We start from the raw sequence: 20018 nt of genomic DNA, 5'->3' as shown, positions 1-20018 counted from the left end.
ACGCCAATGTTTGAATAAGTCTGACGTGGTAATTCATGATAAACTTCATATCCTTGCGGCCCGGAAGTAACTGCAAAGCGTTGAGATGCTGTATTGAAGATCCCAATCTTTTTTCCAACTGCAAATATTTTTAAAAGTTCATGACACACTCCTTTGTAATCACAGCATTTAATTAAATTCTGTTTCTCAAAAACCTTGGCTGCACCTACTTTTCAATGACTTCAAGAGTGACTTGATACACAGAGAACCAAAAAGTAAAAATGTTTCTCTAACAACCATTCACATCAAGCACTCTTCCTTGTTCATTTGATACATTTTGAATCATAGTGACGAATCGAAGTACCCAGGTACTTTTCAGAGACTGATAGTTGCTTAAGTCTTATTTCACATGCTAGCTTATAATAGGCTTCAAAAAGAGTAAGAAGCAAAATTTCAATGAGCGACATCCAAAAATCTTTTCTGGAGGCTTCAACGCATCTGTCCTTCCAAAGAATGCATTTAGTGTTTGTAGATAACAGCTGTTACACTCGCAGTTTCCTCCTTGTTGCCCCCCAGCAGCCTTGGAGGTCTTCAGAAAACCCCTGATACAGGTTTTACAGTTTAGTTTGGTGGAATTCATCCCAATGTATGGTAAAGCTGTTCTCCCTGGTATCCATTGGTGAACTCAGGGAGGCTGTTGATGCCTGCATCATGGAGGAAGGAGTGTAGTACAGTGATGTTTAGTTTCTTTAGTCTATGATTATGTATTTGTTATTTATTTGTTTATTTTCTGTTATGGCTTCATCTTGGTGTAACTTTATGTTCTATGTCAACTTTTAAACAATTCTATATTTTCACTTAATGTATATGTCACATAAAAATTTTCTGTGTTATGTAGCCCATCCCCATCCCCTGCAAAATAGATCTTGATCACAGTGGGTCTTCCTACTAAAATAAGGAAAATATATAAGGATATATTATAGATCTCTGTTATGAAGACATTCAAGTCAGGGCTCCAGAGTTAATGTCATATATATAAACACAAAAAATGATGCATCAAGAGAGGGACAGCAGCACACCAGAAAGAAAATCCAATGGATTGACTCAGTGGAATTGTGGACAGTGGTTCCACATGATTTGCTTGCTTTAAATGTACCTGACAGCTGTGTTGTTTGCATGTTCACAGATTAAACATTAAATAATTGCATTGAATAAATATTATCTGGTACATTACTTTCAATAGATGCTGATTTCCGTTTTGTAGTGTATGTAGAAGTACAACTGATCAAAGGAATTTTCAGAATATTTTCCTATTGCATGTGTGTATATAGATAGTATAACAGTTATTTTCTTAGGTTGGACTCAGAGAGCTCTGAAAAGTCTTTTCTAACTGTGCGTGCAATAAGTGATGTCATGGAACAGAGCTCCATTGTACTTCCTCATATAATGCAAAGGTTTGCAAACACTATTTGCTGAAGACTAGTCACAGGCAATAATTCCACGGCAAAGCAGCAGTCAGTAAACAAACACCCGTGACCTCATTTATTAGCAGGATGTGGTGTGACGAGAAAACAAGCCTTAGCCTCAGTATAGGAAAATGTTCCTCAGTGCCTGTGCGCCTGTATGTAAATGCATCTATGCACATTTAAACTTTCCAGAAAATCTCATATCGGCTCTGCTGTAAATGTAATATTTTTATCTGTTGTGTAGTGTTTACGCAAGAGTCACATTTTAGCATTTGGAACGTTCCGCAACTGGACAGCTTCTCCTGCTATATCATTATATGGACCAGTATTGTGTATGCTAGTATTCCTTACGTGAGAGGATTAATACACTGTTCGTTGATGTATACATTTATTTGATTGGGTCGATTATTTTTATTTTATTGTTTTCTAAAATATTTTACAGGTACGACGGTGGAAATTTTTATCTTAGTAATGAGTAATAAGTGAGAAATGGCACGTTCTGGATTTGATTCCAAACCATAGGGCTCATCCATGCACTGAAAACAGTGCCTTAAATTCCATTTATTCTGCACTTTGATGGCTAAACTAAAGGACCAGAACACAACAAAACCACGGGGAGTATATTCATGTACACAGAAAGATTTGGGATATAGCCTACATCATTTCTACATTGCAAAAAACAAAGAGGTCTCTTTCTCTCAAAGCACCAATGGGTCCATTATTCTTGCCATTTGGTTTGAAAGCAGAGAGCACCCACTGTTACTGAATGAGATATAACGTCTGGTGCCACCTATTGCTTCCAGATAACATTTTCAGCCCACAGAGGCACTAATGGCATTGTAGTCAGCAGCAGGTAGTTTCCCAGGCATCGGTCCCCACACTATGAGGTTTGTATAGCCATGTTAAATATAAAAAACAGATTCATCAAGGTGACATGACTTCCCTCAGCTTTTTATAACCAACGGGACAATTGACACAAAGCAATGGCGACAACGGTACAAAGTCCAAAATAACAAATGTCAAGTACCTTGGGAATCCACCCCACAGTGAAGTACACCAAGGGACAAAAGTGCATATTTGCCTGTATTTATTGTTGTCAGTGTGCATGCAGTGCAGAGCACATAGCATTGAAATTGAAGGCATTCTTTAGCAGTGGGGATATTAGCATCTTCCCCGAGCCTCCATTCACCAGTAAGCCTAAATTTAGTCCATATGCCTGAAGTCACTATCAGATCTGGAGATGCATGAAAGCTTACTGTCAATTACTGAGAGATGCCTCTAAATCCTCAGCACTGTTCACTGGTACATCTCTGCTGAATTCTGCATCTGGTGCTATAAAAAAACTGATGGGATATTTATGGGAATTCTTGCAAAGCTTCTCTTATTCTGTGATGTGTACTTCCAAGTAAACCCTCTTAAACCAATCCTCTAAACACACACACACACACACGCATGCACACACACACACACACACACTGCCATCTACCAAAAAATTCCTTTTTATTATGCCCATCTGTCTTGTTTGCCAATAAATTACATTGTGGAAATGCAATACAATGCTTCTGAAAATACAGCATTATGAGCTGGGAAAGCACATGGCGCTGGGCATTTAATGCCGCCTTGACGCAATTCATTCTGACTGCTCTCACAATACGTGCACAGCATTGCATTTCGCTGAAATTAGAGTCAGGGTTAAATCTACTTCATTATGACAAGAATCCTGGAACATGAGCGCAAACTGCTTTGTTACCCCAGTGACAAAGTGAGTCACCAGATGAGAAACAATTTCAGCCCCGGCATTTGTGTCATAAATCAGAGAGCAGCTCGTTTTTCAATGTGCATTTAGATCTGCGCTCGAATACTTTCGTGAGAACACCGAAACCTTAAAGACATAGCCTGTTTCACGGGAAATTAGATTTTAATTTTGTGTTTGCAATTATGTGGAGTGGTGGCTAGACCTTTGGGTCACGCATGAAAATCCTGGGTCAACGATATTGTAAACAACATTGCCTGTTTTTATACTGGGTTGCTTTTTATTTTTACATTTTCCTCCTCATCCAGGACATCAACAACTCAACATATCTTACAGTTCATCATGTTGTTTTGCACCTCTGCATATTTACTGAAACTGAAGTAAAAGAAATTCTGCTTGTGGGTATGAACCTTGCAGCGTTCTGGTTAGAAAGACAGCTGCTTAAACCCCAAGCCAACGTGCTTCGCCATTTTTTCTCAAAGGGGTCCAAAAAACTGAAAGGAATAAGTCTCCATGGAGAAGGCCATCTGCTGAACTAATTATAACATGCAATAGACACAGGTAATGAGTTCTTACTTATAAACAAAGTAATGTATGTGAAGTATTCCAATAAGATATCGCATGAATTGCTTATGTCACCAAGGGTGCTGCAGTACGTCAATGTAATTCAAGTGACAGGCGTTGAGATGGCCGATTGTTGATCGTTTTGCAGGACAGTGAGCTTTGTGGCTTCTCTCACTGACAGCTCCAGCAAGATGGATTCAAATTTTCAATGACGGAGAATGGCTCGCACGCAGTGCTCTCCTCACACTTCACACAAAGCGCCTCGCCTGATAACAGTTTGACGTAAAAGGATTTGCGCACGCTATAGCAAACAGCCCATTGAGAATGTGCTATTGTGCTGCCTCTGGGCTCTGACAGGCAGCAGTGCGGTTCTCTTGTCTGAGGCTTCAGGTGTAATGGCTCCAGCAGCCACCATACCTGCATGAGTCACGTCTTTAATATGCTCCTGCGGTACTTAAAAGCTGAAAGCCAGCTAAAGATAAAAGGTCTCCATCAGTCTTCATGCTGTGTGCAAACAAGTACTGGGAAAATAGCTGCACTCCGACAGCCCTGCTCTGTACAAAAATCTAATGCAATTAGACTAAAATCTAAACTTCACACCCACATTGCTTTTAGAAGGAGCCCTGATTTGCTTTGAAGCCACAAGCTACAAAGGCAAAGTTAAAGTTCTGAAAGAGTTGACTTGTTGACACAGAAGGGCAAGAAAAATCATTGACATACACCAGTACTTGGAAATTATGCTTGTCTTTTCAGTGTAATTGTCGTTTTAAAAAAAGCCTCATTTCCATCATCCATTGCGAATGCCTAATTTTAGCAATTATTTTTCTGTTTAGTATTTATTAATTATGAATAAACATCGAGACACATTGCACACTATATAAGGAAACATTGTGACAGATGGTGCAGGCAGAGAGGGGAGATAAAATATGAAAATGCAACCACTTGACACATTTACACATTTTGCGCACGAAGGGGCACATTTTGGATTGAATCGATGCCAGCGGTTTAGTTGAGAACTGCATGATAAATGTTTACTACTGTGAATTGATATTTTTCCAGCATAAGTTGCAGCTTGTTGGGGGGAGGAGGGGTTGAACAAAGATGAGCTCCACTGCTCATTTTTTGACATATTGAGCACAAAGGCTGCTCAGGATATCTCTGCTCGTACTCAGTGGTCTGGAGAAGGCCAAGTCATGTGGCGATCTTTGGTGAGAGGCTGGTGCAGGTCTCTTTTTTAAAATACTGAAAGCAATACAGGAAAATAAAACTCTTGGGCAGTAGTAGTCTGTATGGATAAAGGACAATATGCTGTCAGCCCTGTCACCTATATTTTAAAAATGTCTGATGAACAAACGTTGACAGATACACACACACGCACGTAAACACACACACGCACACACACATGAACATGCACACACACCTACCTCAGTCATATCCTTGCCTCAAATCTTCCGATTGGTCATCTTGTCAGTTCAACTCAACATGGACTGTCTGAAAGCCAATTAAAGAAACAAAGCCAAAAAAGTGGCTTAAGGAAAAGGCCAGAGGAAGAGAACTGGATTGCAAATAGTGTCTGAATATCAAAGCACTCAGAGATGGGGAATACTGATAACGGAAGGTGACAGAGGAATTTGTCCTCAGACAGCCGACACATACGTTTGTGGAATGTTCTTAATCTTGGGACTGTCTGGAAGCATGAATAGGATAAGGAGCCCAGAATACGGTATATTGTAAATTAGACTATGAAAACAATCAAAAACACATGTGCACAAATACTTTATAGCAATCAAATCAACAAGTTTCCTTCAGCAGAAAATTTTGTTTGTGTTGCAGCTTGTCCAATCCAGTTAAACATAAACCATTCAGACTACTTACAGTAGCATAAATATGCACTCAACCAGTTTATGATGTAATATTCAGTGAAATTGCACAGGCAATCAAAATAAATAGTTCTGCAGTGACAAAGGCAGATACATAAAGTGCATCTGAACATTCCCCACTGTACCACGAAACTGCTTGAGGAGTTATGAAAAGGAGTCCTAAGACAGATATCCACCAATAAAGGATTATTAGAGAAATAAAAACTCAGCTCTCAAAACAAGGGGAAAAACCCTGTCCAGTTGCCCTTTAACTGAAATTTGTTGTGCACTTGTAACTTTTATTCTATGTAGTTTTATACTTAAACTTGTCACTGTTTTATTTAGTTGTCCTCTGTCGAACTTCTTAAAGTTATCAAACTACCCGGCAAAGCATAGCAGTCACCTCAAGCAAAGCTCCCATATGCAATGTCAATCTCAGTCAAATGAACCAGCAGGCCTCTGTTTGATCAGCCACGGGTGAGCCAAATCAAATCAACTCCAACTGGGGGCCTCTAGTGGCGCAGCCCTTAGAGCGCTATCCACATGCTCAATGCGAGCTGCAACGTCGACCACCGACCTTTGGCATGCGTCTCTCCCCGTCTCTCTAAACTGTTCTCTCATATAAAGCCCAAAAAAACGTCTTCTTTCAAACCGACTCCACCTAATTAGTTTCCACAAACAAAAGAGAGGCTCCTCCTCACTAGCCTCAGACTTTGAGAAGATCACTGTCTTTGGGGAAAACAGCCACTAATTTTGAGAATCTTGAAAAAGATTTTTCTGGGTAGCCATCAGGGGCATCGTAGTGGGAGGAATAGTGGAACTGACTACCCAGGACCTGAAGTCAGGAGGGCTCTCAAGGCTCTCTCAGGCCTGGACTGAAGTTTGCTTTGATCTACAGTTTTAAGGGGGCCCACAGCGACTACATTTGCACAGGGTCCAGAATTTCGGGTTACACCCCTGGTAGTCACAGTCACCCATAACAATACTGATTCTGCCAAACATCACTGTTAGTATTAGTGGTGTCATGGAAAATTACCACTCTCTCTTTGGGGATGTAAGTCTTCTGTATTACATGCAGCATAGACAGATCTCTACCGTATATTCATATGCATGAATGCAAAACAATTCTATGTAAATACCCAAATTATGTGATAATCTGTGATGAAATAAAATTGATTCTACTGGATTATCATTAACCTACACAGTTTTTGCCTATATGTGCAGAAACTGAGAAATAAAATTCTGAAAAACCTTTTATGTTGTCACAGGGTACAAATAACACTGGTGACCAAAAGGATGGTGCAAGCATTCTTTGAGTGAATTCATAAAAATGCATTTCAAGACATGCAGTATGGCAATCCCAAAAACCACTGTTTATGCAGAATAACACCTTCCATTGTGTTAATTATTCAGTATAGGCTATATTTCCTCCAATTCTACCACTTACAAAGTGCAACCCTTTAATAATTGTTCCAATTTCAAATTTTTGCCATGTTTAATTTTTATAGCCTACATCTCAATGCATTGTGGTGGTCTCTTGAAGACTTTAGAAAACTTGACTATTTTACAGAACTTTAACTGTAGTTAAATACGGGGAAACAGCGCATTGAGTTGACTGTGGCAATAAAGCCAGATGGACCACAGTCACACAATGTCACCACCTAAGCCCTATTTTGAGCCAGGAAAAACGCTTAAGGGCATTGCAGACTGTTCAAAAGGGCACTTTCAGTTGGTGCAGGTGGATAAACCAAAGATTTACCTGCTTATCAAATTCCACTTATCAGTAAATACACAACATATACTTAAATCTTACCGTTACGCATGCTCTAGGGTCTTGTCTGTTCTTTGTTCTCTTACCACAAAGTTATACAATCAGCAAAAGCATATACTCACATTAAACTTCCACAGTGGGCTCATCTACCTATGTTTAATTGTGGAAGAAATATGTAGATAATACCAGCACAAATAGGATGTTGGATATGCTTTGATATGCTGAATCAGATGATGTTTTCAGCAATAGCTGCCAAGCCCTGCAAGGAAATCATCAAAATTACAAAACTACATGACCTGAAATAAATTCTAATTATTCCAATGAATCTCAATCTTACATTCAATAAAATTATTCACTTTGTCTAATGCTTGATTTTGGTCTCGCTTTTAAGCATTCATGAAATGGTTAGAATGGATTTAGCATGAAAAACCCAATAAAACGTAACCCTAAATAGCATTAATCCAGCACGGCCGTGACTAAAAAACTATTTCATTAGTCATGGTGGGGATAAGCTCCCTGTGTTCGACTTCCAATGAAGCTGGATAACCCTTCATCCAAATAATTTGATTTTCAGTTGAAGGGCACTAAATCAAACTTGCAGTACAATTTTTGTAGCACAATCTCATGCAGCCAGAAATCAATCTTTAGAGATTCAACCTTAATGGGTGCAGTAACAAGTATCCTACTGTGACATAATGCTCAGAAAGATGGGGAAGAGCACGAGGCACAGTCTGTATTACATTAAATGCACCATTCATCTACAAGTTTCAAAAGTGACGCAAACGCGTATCAGTTTCCAAGTATAATCATTCAATGCAGTGATGGCTGAGTAGGCAAAATGCTAACTTGAATTAATGATGCATTTAGCAACATAGCAACAAGCAACATAGCGACCACAGGCTTTTGCATGCCTGGTCAGATACGTTAATGCTTAGTTTCTTTAACATTTTGCAACTTTACATAGATTGTTTCAGCATTTATATTTTGTTTGCATTCTGCATACATTTACGTATACACATTTAGCTGATGCTGTTATCCAGTGGGACTTACATTAGTGCACACATACAGGGTGGAGAAGAGACACGATTGAGAGGAGGGCCTCGTTAGGGAGAGGACAGTAAGGCCTCTTGTGCAAGAACAAGAAGGCCAAAACAAGGAAGTGGAACACATTATGTCCAGTAAATTAAGCAGAGAGAAGAAGTAAAAGAGATCCTCCTCTGGCCTTTCAGGTTTACTTGGTGTCATGGGGTAGGGGGGTGTCGGACTGGAAACAGCAAAGAACAGAGGCAGTGAGGATATAACGAAAGAGGGCTGTAGAACACCAAAAATGTTGAGTAATATCACAAACATTTTATCTCAGAAGCTGAAGAAGAACCACCCCCCTTCAAATACGATATGTTTACCCCGATCAGGCAAGCAAAGATGTTTACAGCATCCTTTTATCTAGTTTCCGTTGTTTATTTTGGACAGCATGCTTCATATTTTATAGATACTTTTGCCTTTTTCCTTCCTCTGACCCTATCACAGAGATATCTGGTTGGTGTAGTGTCTGTACAGATTGGAGGACCTGCTGGAGGAAGGGAAGACTTCCATTATTATTTCACTGAACATAAGGATGTGGGCAGTTGATCACATGGTCAGGGACAAAGCTTTTTTTGTCATTCTTCTCGAGGCTGGCAGAAAATTCACTGTCTCTGGGTCTGCATCAGAAAAGAACGGGATCAACAGTGAATCATCCACTTGGCTGGGGTCCCGTGGTGAAGAAGCATTTTTACAGCATGCTCTGGCCCTTCCCAGATGCCCTTTCGGATGGCACTGTCTGCGGCACCTTATGAAAAATCATGTATTTTCCGTGTGACTTATTTTGGGAGTCTTGTTTGTCACCCCACAGTGGTGTTTTTTTTTTATGCGAAGACTCCTTGTTTATCAGTGAGGTTTCCACATCCAGCAGTCTTAGGCAGGGGAATTTTACATCAAAATGTTTCCAAGTGTATGCGCTTATAATAAACAATGACTGGACGATGTTGTAAAAGGTAATTTTACTACCAATTTTATTACCATTGGATTTAACTGAGTTCCTCCAAGGTTTGGAAAAACTGATTGGGTGGCAGACAGAAATGAAAAATATCCTTGCGCATTTGGCATCCACAGGACAAAATGTGCAGGATACTTATGAATTATGACAGTAAAAAACACTTTCAATTCTTCTCAGCAGTAACATATTGACCACAGATGCCTTGGAATTGCATGGCTAATCTTATTTTTCTTTTTACCCTGAAAGTAGCTTGTCAGTTCAGTAGACATGTGATATTTTTAGTGGACTTTTTTGTGGAATGTCATTTCTTAATTGCTAATCTCCACAATCAGCATACTGACAGCATTGTGTCTGGAGTCAATCAGTCTGTTAAAGCCATCCATCCTTTTGAAGCTCTTAACAAGAAAGAGGAAACTAAGTTTGGAACTGGAAGTTTTATATCTGAAAACACAGGCGCACAGACCCTTTGATGCATGCCCTCTGCCAGATCGCCCTGTCGATCTCAAAGAGTGATCTATTTCTTTAGATTCTGTCTCTTTTTAAAATTTGAAAACTTATTTTACCCACTTTGTTTCCCTTTCTTTAATAAACCTAGTTTCTGCTTTTTCCCCCCACTATGGAAAAAAGCGAGGGGAGGTAAGGTTGCATAAGACAGCGGAAACTCTTTTTTGGTTTCACTGATGATACTGTCGGAGTATGAGTTCTGCTTTATTCGATGTTCAGCCATGGTTAGGATTTTTAAGTGGTCTAAAAATAACATAGTGTACCATTCAAACTATTACTGTGTGCTCTGAGCATTCTTACATATACGCTTCCCATCTTACAGAATATTAAAGAATTCAGAGCATTTTAATTTTCTTTAGCATTTAAACCAGTGACTCTGAATGATGAATTATTTAACAAATCATTTTTAACTGAAGGATTTATTAAATCAATAAACACCCTTGCCTAAGATAACCTTAAATGTTCAAGTCTTTTTTATATAGCATACTTCATCAAGCCCCTTATTCATACGTACAGAAGGAGTCCACCTGGGATTTGAACATGGCAACTTTGTTTACAAGTATAGTTATTCAACAATCACGCTACGCTGCCGTTTCCGATCCCGTTGTGACATTAGTGCAGTGGTAACGCACAAATGCTGCTTTGCTTTTGTGTGCTGTATAGCTGACCCGGAATGTGCACTGCAGGGCCTGATTTGCACTGTAGGTTAAAGGCAGAGACTGAAAGGTAGCAATGATGGCCTCGCTTTGATAACTGTGGTGAGCGGCTTGTGTGGGACACAATGGCAAGTGTCTAAACTGCAGCTCATAAAGGCCACAGTGATCAGTGTTCCTTCGTGTTCATTGCAGTATATTGTATGATACCGATTTTCCCTCTTCATTCTGTGTGCACCTACTTGATATGAGTGCATGTCTAACTGTGGAGGAATTCAGTGGATATGTTGATTTTGCCAACTGCAGCTTTAAAGTGTTAATTTCCAAGCATTCTGAAAGTGTCGAACAGCAGAAGCTACTTTGCACTGCATGTGCTAATTTTTGGCTAATTATTTCACAAATTTACAGTGCATTAGGACTGTTCTCTCCTGGACTGATGGAGCTTGTAGAAATGGGTACCAGGAATAACTGTGATCAGTCCTATTATAATTTCTGCTCATCATTCTCCAAAAAATAAAAAAAGCCTGACTGACCATTAAAATAGCCGCTCATTTATACGAACTTCTAATTTCACAGAATGAGCGCTCCCAGGTTAGATCTTTCACTATTTTAATATTCAGATGTCAGTTCATATTAATGGGCTATCTCTGTGGCTCATGACCAGTTAAGTAGCAAGAACCAAAGGAACTAAATTCATGACTTTTCAAATGCAGCTAATTCACTTGCTACTACCATTAATAAATTACAGTATAAATGACCCAAGGCCCAGATGTAGACATTACTGAGTGTGAAGTGAACCCACTGCAAGTGTAGATTATAGTCTTTCTTTTTATTTGAACAGATGAGAAATTTCCCTGGTCACCTCTTTTGGCTGCCCAATGCTTTTTATAGAATAGCTTCTCCAATCAATTATTTTCAATGGCATGCTGCAGAGTATGGTGCTAATGCTTGTTCCAGCTCTTTTGCTTACAACCCCTGTTGCCACTGGCTCCGGTAACGACTGAACTAAATGAAGTATGACTCGGAAGTGTAGCATGCAGGCTGATTTGCTATCAAAATGTCAAATTTGGACTGCTGAGCAGTTAATTAACTAAAGGCTAGACAAGGAATTTTTTACAGTTAGGGCCCTGTTGTGGGTAGATTGTGGTTTGACTCCAATGGCTTCACACTGACTATGAAATGTATACATTCATGCAGATAGGTATACTGTTCCATGGTGAACTACAGTAGTATATCTACCTGCATGAATGTTTACATTTAAATGAATGTAAATGTAAAAGAATGTGTGATGTGTAAGTTGCCCTGGATAGCTATATCTGCTAAAAATCAAAAAATGTAAATTTAGATTGGGTGAGCACAACAAACACCTCCTGCAATAACAAAGACAGTTTTACAGGGCCAAATTTTTCATTTAATGTGGAAAGTACAGCAATTGTACTGGTATCAGGAGCAAACTATGCTATTTGTGTTGCACTGATTTATACTGATGCTGTGTTCCCCACAAATGTGTACGTTTTTGTCGAATTTAATTCTCTTTCAGGAAAGGTTCAAGAAGGCTATCTTGTTTTTATTATATGTTTGAATTACACTGAAAGCCTTCAGGGTAGTGATAGCTATAATCAGCGAAAATACTCTTTTTTTCAGAATGATGCTATCAGGAAACTTGTAAACTGTGAAACAGCATCATATGGTAAAAATACCAGGAACAATTGCTAAAATACCAGGAACATTTGACCAAAAATAGTAACTAAAACTGCCTTGCAGCTATTTAACAGCATTTGTACGTAAGTGATTTTTGTGAAGCTTTTCACCTTTTTCTATTGCTCTAAATAGAAGCTTACACTCTGCTTCACACCACACAAGAACACATAACTGCTAACACAGTTTAACACAAGTCAAAACAATTGGTATTGATTTTAATGCATAATTTTATTAGTCCAAATTGGTAATAATTGCTAAAGTGTCTCAGTAAGGTTCAAAAGCTAGAAATGTTCACAAATTAAACATATGTTAATAGAGCTATAGTACATTTTGTAACCATGTGTGGAATTTTGTAAGTCTGGCAATGTTTAAAAAATGAGACCATTGCCTCCTCTTAAGTCAGGTTCCAAATATTTTGGCACAGACAGTTGATACCTCAAATAGCTTGTTTGAAAGACATGGAATGTAGACAAATAATAAATAGATAATAAATAGGGTGTGATTGTCAATGGTGTATGCAGGGAGGTAGTGCCCGACATGCAGTGCATTTCTTGCATGTGAGATATGCATCGCACACAGGGCCCTGCGACCTACAAAAAGGCCCATTCTTAGCTTAGAACCACTGTTCAAATATGCCCTTCCCCAAGTACAGTATTTCAATAATTTGTAATAAGGCAAAAAACAGTGAAATAGTTATATTAATAGTGAAGTAACCTAATATGTCTAATAGCTGAGTTATGAGCTCGCTTATATTGTCTGCAGTCAATAAGCAACAGAAGGAGATTGTAAATGTTGATCAGTAAAATGTTGTATGTAGCCTGTAAATGAAGGCCATAAATTCCACTCTAGTTAATCACAGTCCTAGAACACCTGCCGGCTCATCGCAATCCTTGCTGCCCAGCATTGTGTGACAGCCTGTTTTTTTTCATCTCACTCTCAATACCAAGACTGTCACTGCCTGTCTCTTCCAGAGGGCTCAGACAGTGAGGTGACGTCACTGCTCTTCCTGCGCACAGCGTGGAGGTCGTTTCTGAAGGCTCGTTGTGTAAAACTCGATGCAAGAGCTTTACGTCACATGAATTACTCTTACTCATACTCATGCAAATCTGTAATTGCGACTTATGTAACGTAGTACTCCATGAACACATAGAGTGTGTCTCATACATAAATACACAAGGAAATACTGTAGAACCTCAGAGTAATGGGCTACTCTGTGAACCACATGGGATGAACGTAAAAGTAGAATATGCAATTATAGATTATAGATACAAAATTGGAGTAGCCTATTAGAAAGGCAATCATAATGTACAGTAAGTATATATTGTACAAAACGACCTGGACATGATTTATAAAATACATACCCAATCACAAACAGAATGAAAAGTCTGGGACACACTGAAGTGCCAGTCTGTGTATACATACCAGCAGGAGGGTCAAAGGTCAGAGAGACTAAGTCAATCTGTAGGACAGCCTTAATGAAATGAGTGTTCCTGAAATCTGTAGCTTTAGCTATTTGTATTAAAAACTGGGGTTCAAATCAGGTTAGGTTGGGTTGGGGGGTGGGCGTCATTGGGGGAATGCACATGTTGTGGGGTGCATATCTCCCCTCCTTTATCTTCACCTATGACGATCAGCTAAGTAATATGTTGAATAGTTGGTTTGTTGGTTAAATGGCAAAGCTACTGGTATAAATTTGGCTCAAACAACTGAGACAAAAAAACTACCATTAAGAAATTCAACTATAAGCACCTTCTCAAAAATGAGTCTAAGAAGAAGTAGAACTTCTTTATTGTTCAGACCAATACCTTTCAGAAGAGCTCCATGTTCATGAAAGGAATTGTGAGCAGAAAAGGGATTTGAGCATTACTGATTGAGAAGTCAAAAGGTCCTCTCTGAATACAAGGAATTAAAATATAGTGAAAAAGAAATAATTGGCAGAAAAGCATTACTTTGTTCCACGTCATTAATCATTTCAGGTGTATGTGTGGGGGCATGCTTCCCAGTAATTGCAGCATCACAAACAAGCATACAATTTATATACACTTTGGCACTGTGTGACAGGCAGATAGATCCAAAGATGAATGGCAAAATGTTCTGCCTTTAGCAAACTAATTAGCAGCCAAGTAATCGTATCATTGTGGGGTCAAGTGAAGGTTTTTCTAAAGGAAATTACAAAATCAGCCTACACCAAAAATCAATAAAATGACTAAATCTCTTTATAATGTAAGGAATAAAGACAATTATAAGGTTTAGATTCGATATGACCCAAGTTACAGTGCCAACTATTTGCTTCTGTAAACAGCAAGCTTGGGCCCAGCGTCATGTTTGCTAGCTAATGAGATATTCTGCTCTAGACCTCTGTCCCTGCATTTCTCCCAGTCAGCTTGGAAATATCTCTAACAGAGTGTTTGAACAAGCACGGCCATTTGTTTTCCAATATTGACTCATCCAGCCTGACAGACAGGCCCAGATATTGGATGTTGTTTCCCCGTCTGTCCGTGGAATATGCTCACCGAGGCACAGAGGTCTTTTCGCACGTTGATTTATGTTGGAAAACCGCAGTCATTAAATATTTATCTCCTTGCGGTGCATCTTGGTAGTATAGCTTACTGAGCCTCCCTATGGAATGCTGTGTAATTGGGGAACTCTGTTCTTGCAGTTTTTCTTTGGTACTGGGATTCCTTGTCTTCAACAAGCAACAGCTACACAAAAAATACAGGTGATTACTGAAGGTAGTTAATTAATGGATTCATATAGTAAAAAACTAATTAACTGGCAGAATAACACCCACCCTCTCCATCTTAACTGATAGGTCCAGAGAGTTCTGGTACAAAATGGCTGCCGTGCATCTCCTAGGTGGGTGCTGCACAATGGTGTTGGCTGAGGGTAATTTACCTGTTGCTTTAAAGCACTTTGGGACCTTGAAAAGTGCAACATACTGTATGTAGGTGCTATCCATTGTGCGTGGTTAGGGAACTCATTAGTTCAAAATCTTGGAGCCCATTAAGGATGTAACCTTGGCTAAGGTGTTGGACTGCTTCACTGAGATGTAAATAGCAAATCGAATGAAAGCCATGCAAGTCGCAGTGGACAATGGTGTTGCCTAAGGAAATGAATAATGGAGTCTCGGTAAGTGTTAAATACATGATGCATGTGTCATTACTAAATTATTAATCCATATTTTCCTTCACAACCAGTCTGGGATTTCCGGGTTGTATTTCTAAGACAGTCTTATCAGTGCGACCCCCTCTGTCCAATCTGGGGGCCACAGACAGGCATGCGCGCCCCCCAAAGCACATGATACCAGCTACCGTTTTTCCTCAACCGCAGAGATTGCAGCCCAGCTGATATAACTGGATGTAACTGATGTGCAGATGATATATGGACAAACCTGCCAAGTGAAAACTATCTTCCTGAAAAGACTCTACCCTTGTAGCACACTGAAGGGCTGTTGGCTACAGTTGGTACTGGCATGGCATAGAATTGACACCAGATGACAACAGTGTCTCAAAAGGAATTAGTCTTATTTTTTGTAGTATATTACATGTACATGTTACAGTGCAACTAGCCTAAGCCAAGGAGTGAGAAAGAAATACTGTATTGCAGACAATGGAAAGTCAGTCATAGTCCATTATCATGCAGGCCATCCATGCCTTCAGCGTTTCACTCGCAAGAGGGTTAGTGACGTTGAATACCCGATGGTCACTTCAGACACCTGCAGCTGCAGTACGCCTCATTAAAAGCCGAAGCTGTGTGTCATAAACCCCACGTTGAACAAAGACAGATGACTGTGTCTACGCGTCCTATTCCGCTGTTCTTTAATTTATCATCGTTAATGCCGGTTGCCATGTGACTGTGGAAACCTCTGGGGTACTGCCGAACAGGCAGAGGAGATGGGAGGATAGGTAGGCCTACTCCGCAAACAGAAATCACTAATCTCTCTGCCACACAACATAATCTCTATGCCTGCTACTCCTAATCACTTAAAGACGGATTAAATGGATGAAATAGCATGTTAATATATCCTTTATAAGTGCATTTGAGGAATATATGTCTAATGAATTGCTATAGAAGATTTAATAGCAAATACAATACTATACATACTATACATAAATAGAACAGCATACTTTCATAAAAATAATTTTTTGTCATCTAATATGTTTATGTAATATACAGTACAAATACTCTATATTAGACAATGTGTATCAGCAAATGCATACATAGTATATTATTGTGCACAAATACTTTAATTCGGCTATTATTGTAGTTATTAGTTTATTAATATTTTATCATACATCCTGCTGTTGTTGTATATGAATACTATTTCATATGCTAAATTATAACTAATTGTCCAGTGTTAATTCAACTCTAACAGAGTACATATGGTCCAATCGGGACCATATGTACTCTGAAAGAGTTTATGTTACACTAGACATTTTAGTGTGAACATGATAACTATGTATTTATTATGAGTGGATGCAGTATATACAGTATGACATCCCAGTTTATTTATTTATTATATATTTTTAAATGGCATGTTTTTGTATGGTCTGGTTGTTTTCCATAAAATGCTTTTTCTTTAACACAGCTGTGCTTCAATGCCTTTTGTGTCATTATTTACAGGTACAATTATTGCGGAACTATTACCACGAGGTCAATCACAATAGGTTCACATGTGATCAGTCATGATTCCTTTTTTCTTGCTAAATGACCCTCGTCTTGAAAGGCACCCATTTGCTATGTGTTTGTACACACCCGTGTAATAATGCCATTTATGTGGGGGAAAAAATTACCGTCTTCAGTTGGCCCCATAATAGGCTGTTTGCAGTTGTTAAATAACGGCAGGCCTGAACCAGGAGTGCAGGAACATTACAGAAACAGCCAGCGGGTGAGTTTGGAGATTTGTCTGAGCTGTAATGGGTGGGCTACCACAGCTATAATAGCAGGCCAGACCGCGTATTGATTCAGAATTCAGAACCTGCAAGTCTGCTGGCCGACAGAGATTTTCCTCAGAAATGGAGCTGTCAGCATGGCTTAGAGAAACGAGCGTGGCTGTGAGATCAACAGATTCAAGGGTTGGGGTTAGAGGCAAGCACAAAACCGCAAACTGCCCGCACTACAGTATGTCTTTGACCGCCTATTGGGAATGCTTGCTGTCTGTGAACAAAACCGCAAAATCGCCGTGCTACAGTATGTCTGCAATCTCCTGTCGGGAATGGTTGCTGTCTACAAACAAAAATCGCAAAATCCCCACTGTGTGTTCAACAACCTAACAGGACCGCTTGCTGTCTATGAACAAGAACATGAGCTCTCTATGAACAAAACTGCAAAATCACCATAATATGTCTGCGACTACCTATCTGGAATGCTTGCTGTCTACAAACAAAACTGCAAAATCACCATACTATGTCTGCGACTATCTGGAATGCTTGCTGTCTATGAACAAGAACATGAGCTCTCTATGAACAAAACTGCAAAATCACCATAATATGTCTGCGACTACCTATCTGGAATGCTTGCTGTCTACAAACAAAACTGCAAAATCACCATACTATGTCTGCGACTATCTGGAATGCTTGCTGTCTATGAACAATCCGCGAAATCACCATACTATGTCTGCGACTATCTGGAATGCTTGCTGTCTATGAACAATCCGCGAAATCACTATGCTATGTCTGCAACCACCTAACAGCAGCTGCAAACGGAGGCCTAACAGAAGAGCAGTCTTAAAAGGAAGATGCCCACCACACTTCAAGCTAACTAAATATGGAGGACTGAATAGGAGCTAAACAACCAGTACAGTCAAACTAGAAAAAAGCTCCATACCGGGGTACTTCACAGGAAAATAATAAACACTGGAGCACCCTGCGCTCAGGAAGACGTTGTAGACAACGTAAGTCTACCCTCTTCACAGTGTCTTTTCCCTGAGCTCAGTGTGCTCCAGTTTCCAAGTCACAAAATCACCAAACCACTCAAGCGCGTCAAAATATGAGGAAAATACTATATAATACTATACTAAAATACTAGCCGGAAAACAGAGCCCCTACTGTCAACAAGGAGTTAGACTGAAAATCACTGCAAGGTTGCATGACTGCATAAGGGCCCAACATCTATGATTAGAGAGGAACTTGTTAAGAAAGGTTTTGGTGAGAGGTGGCAGTCTAACATTTTAATAAGTATGATTATTGTAGCTGTCCTATTTACACAACCTGCACTTATCTGACACTCTCTGTTGACACTCCTTTGTCTTTACCCAAACTGAATAGGCAGGCTATAATTACTGTGTAGGCCTACATTGAGCTGGTTCAGTACCAATCAGGCACAGCAGGCTCTGAAAAGATTTTTTTTATTATATGGCAGCTTTGAACCGCCTACTGCATGATAATAAAATAAAATCCTTTGCATTTAAGGAGTACTCCTAACTCTCTTTTCACTCTTTCAATTAAATATGTTATTTTTTCACATTTCCCCAGTAATTTAGCAATTATTTTAACATTAGGAGAAACTGTATTGAAGAAATTCAGGTTAAACAGAATCTTATGTAACATTTCAGCAACAATATCTATATCCAGCAGTCTTCATAATTGCAAATTGTACACTGTCATAGGAAAACTAATATACTGTATACAGTAACTTGCTAGCAGCAATTAGCTTGCAAGTTGTTGTAATACTTTTCACAGTATGTTTACTGAAATAATAATTACAGTACTGAATTTTTACTGTAATACTGTAATTACTTAGATGGGCACTGTAATTGTATTTACAGTTAGCATACTGTGAAATGTATTAATGTAACTTATAATCTAAGTGAGCTACACAAGTATTTAAAATGATATTTCTTAGTTAGACCAAATTATATCCATCCATTATCCAACTAGTTTATTTCTGGACATGTCACCAGTCCATAGCAGGGCACACAAGCCAATCACTCGTGGGCAATTTCGAGTCTCTAATTAGTGTAATCTGCTAACTGGAAACTCTAAATTGGGAGTGTGAGGTAACTGGAGTACCCAGAGAAAGCCCACGCACACATGCATATTCCACACAGATCCCACACAAATTCAAACCTGGGACCTTCTTGATGTGAGGAGACAGTGCTCTCCACTGCATCACTCTGCCGCTCCTATTTAATTACACATTATAAAAAACAGTCCATCCATCTTTTGTCCTTAAGGGGGAATTCTTAGTAGGGTTTCAACTGCCCCTGTCCTTTGACTGACAGGTCTTTTGAATTTGATAGTTAAGGAGGAATTTGCATTATTATTTGAATTTTAAATCAGGGTAGATGCGTGACAACATGGAAGTGAAACTACCAACACAAGCCCTCTCCCACATAATAAAAATATCTCTGTATCGACACATACAAGTTTCTGTGATTAAAAAAATAGTTCTTAATAATTCACAGAGAGTAGTCATTGTGTGAAATAGCCTGCCAGGTCACATAGCAGAGGCAGAAACTCTGGGGATTTTCAAGACTAGGCTTGTTACGGTGTCTGTAGTCCAGGTAATCTGTAGGTAATCAGAGCAATAATTTAGTCAGGAAAATGGCGAGCATTGTTGGGCTAAATGGCTGGATCTCATCATTATATTATGTTATGTTATGTTATGTTATGCTGTGTTATGTTATGTTATGTTATGTTATGTCAATCCAGAGCTACTTTAATATACTAGTGCAGAGATGTTCATGTGGTGAATATATTTTACAGATATTTTATCTTCTGTCACACCGAGAA

This window comes from Anguilla rostrata, chromosome 8 (assembly GCF_018555375.3).
Source record: "Anguilla rostrata isolate EN2019 chromosome 8, ASM1855537v3, whole genome shotgun sequence".
Lineage (NCBI taxonomy): Eukaryota > Metazoa > Chordata > Actinopteri > Anguilliformes > Anguillidae > Anguilla > Anguilla rostrata.
This window is presented reverse-complemented; position numbering follows the sequence as displayed.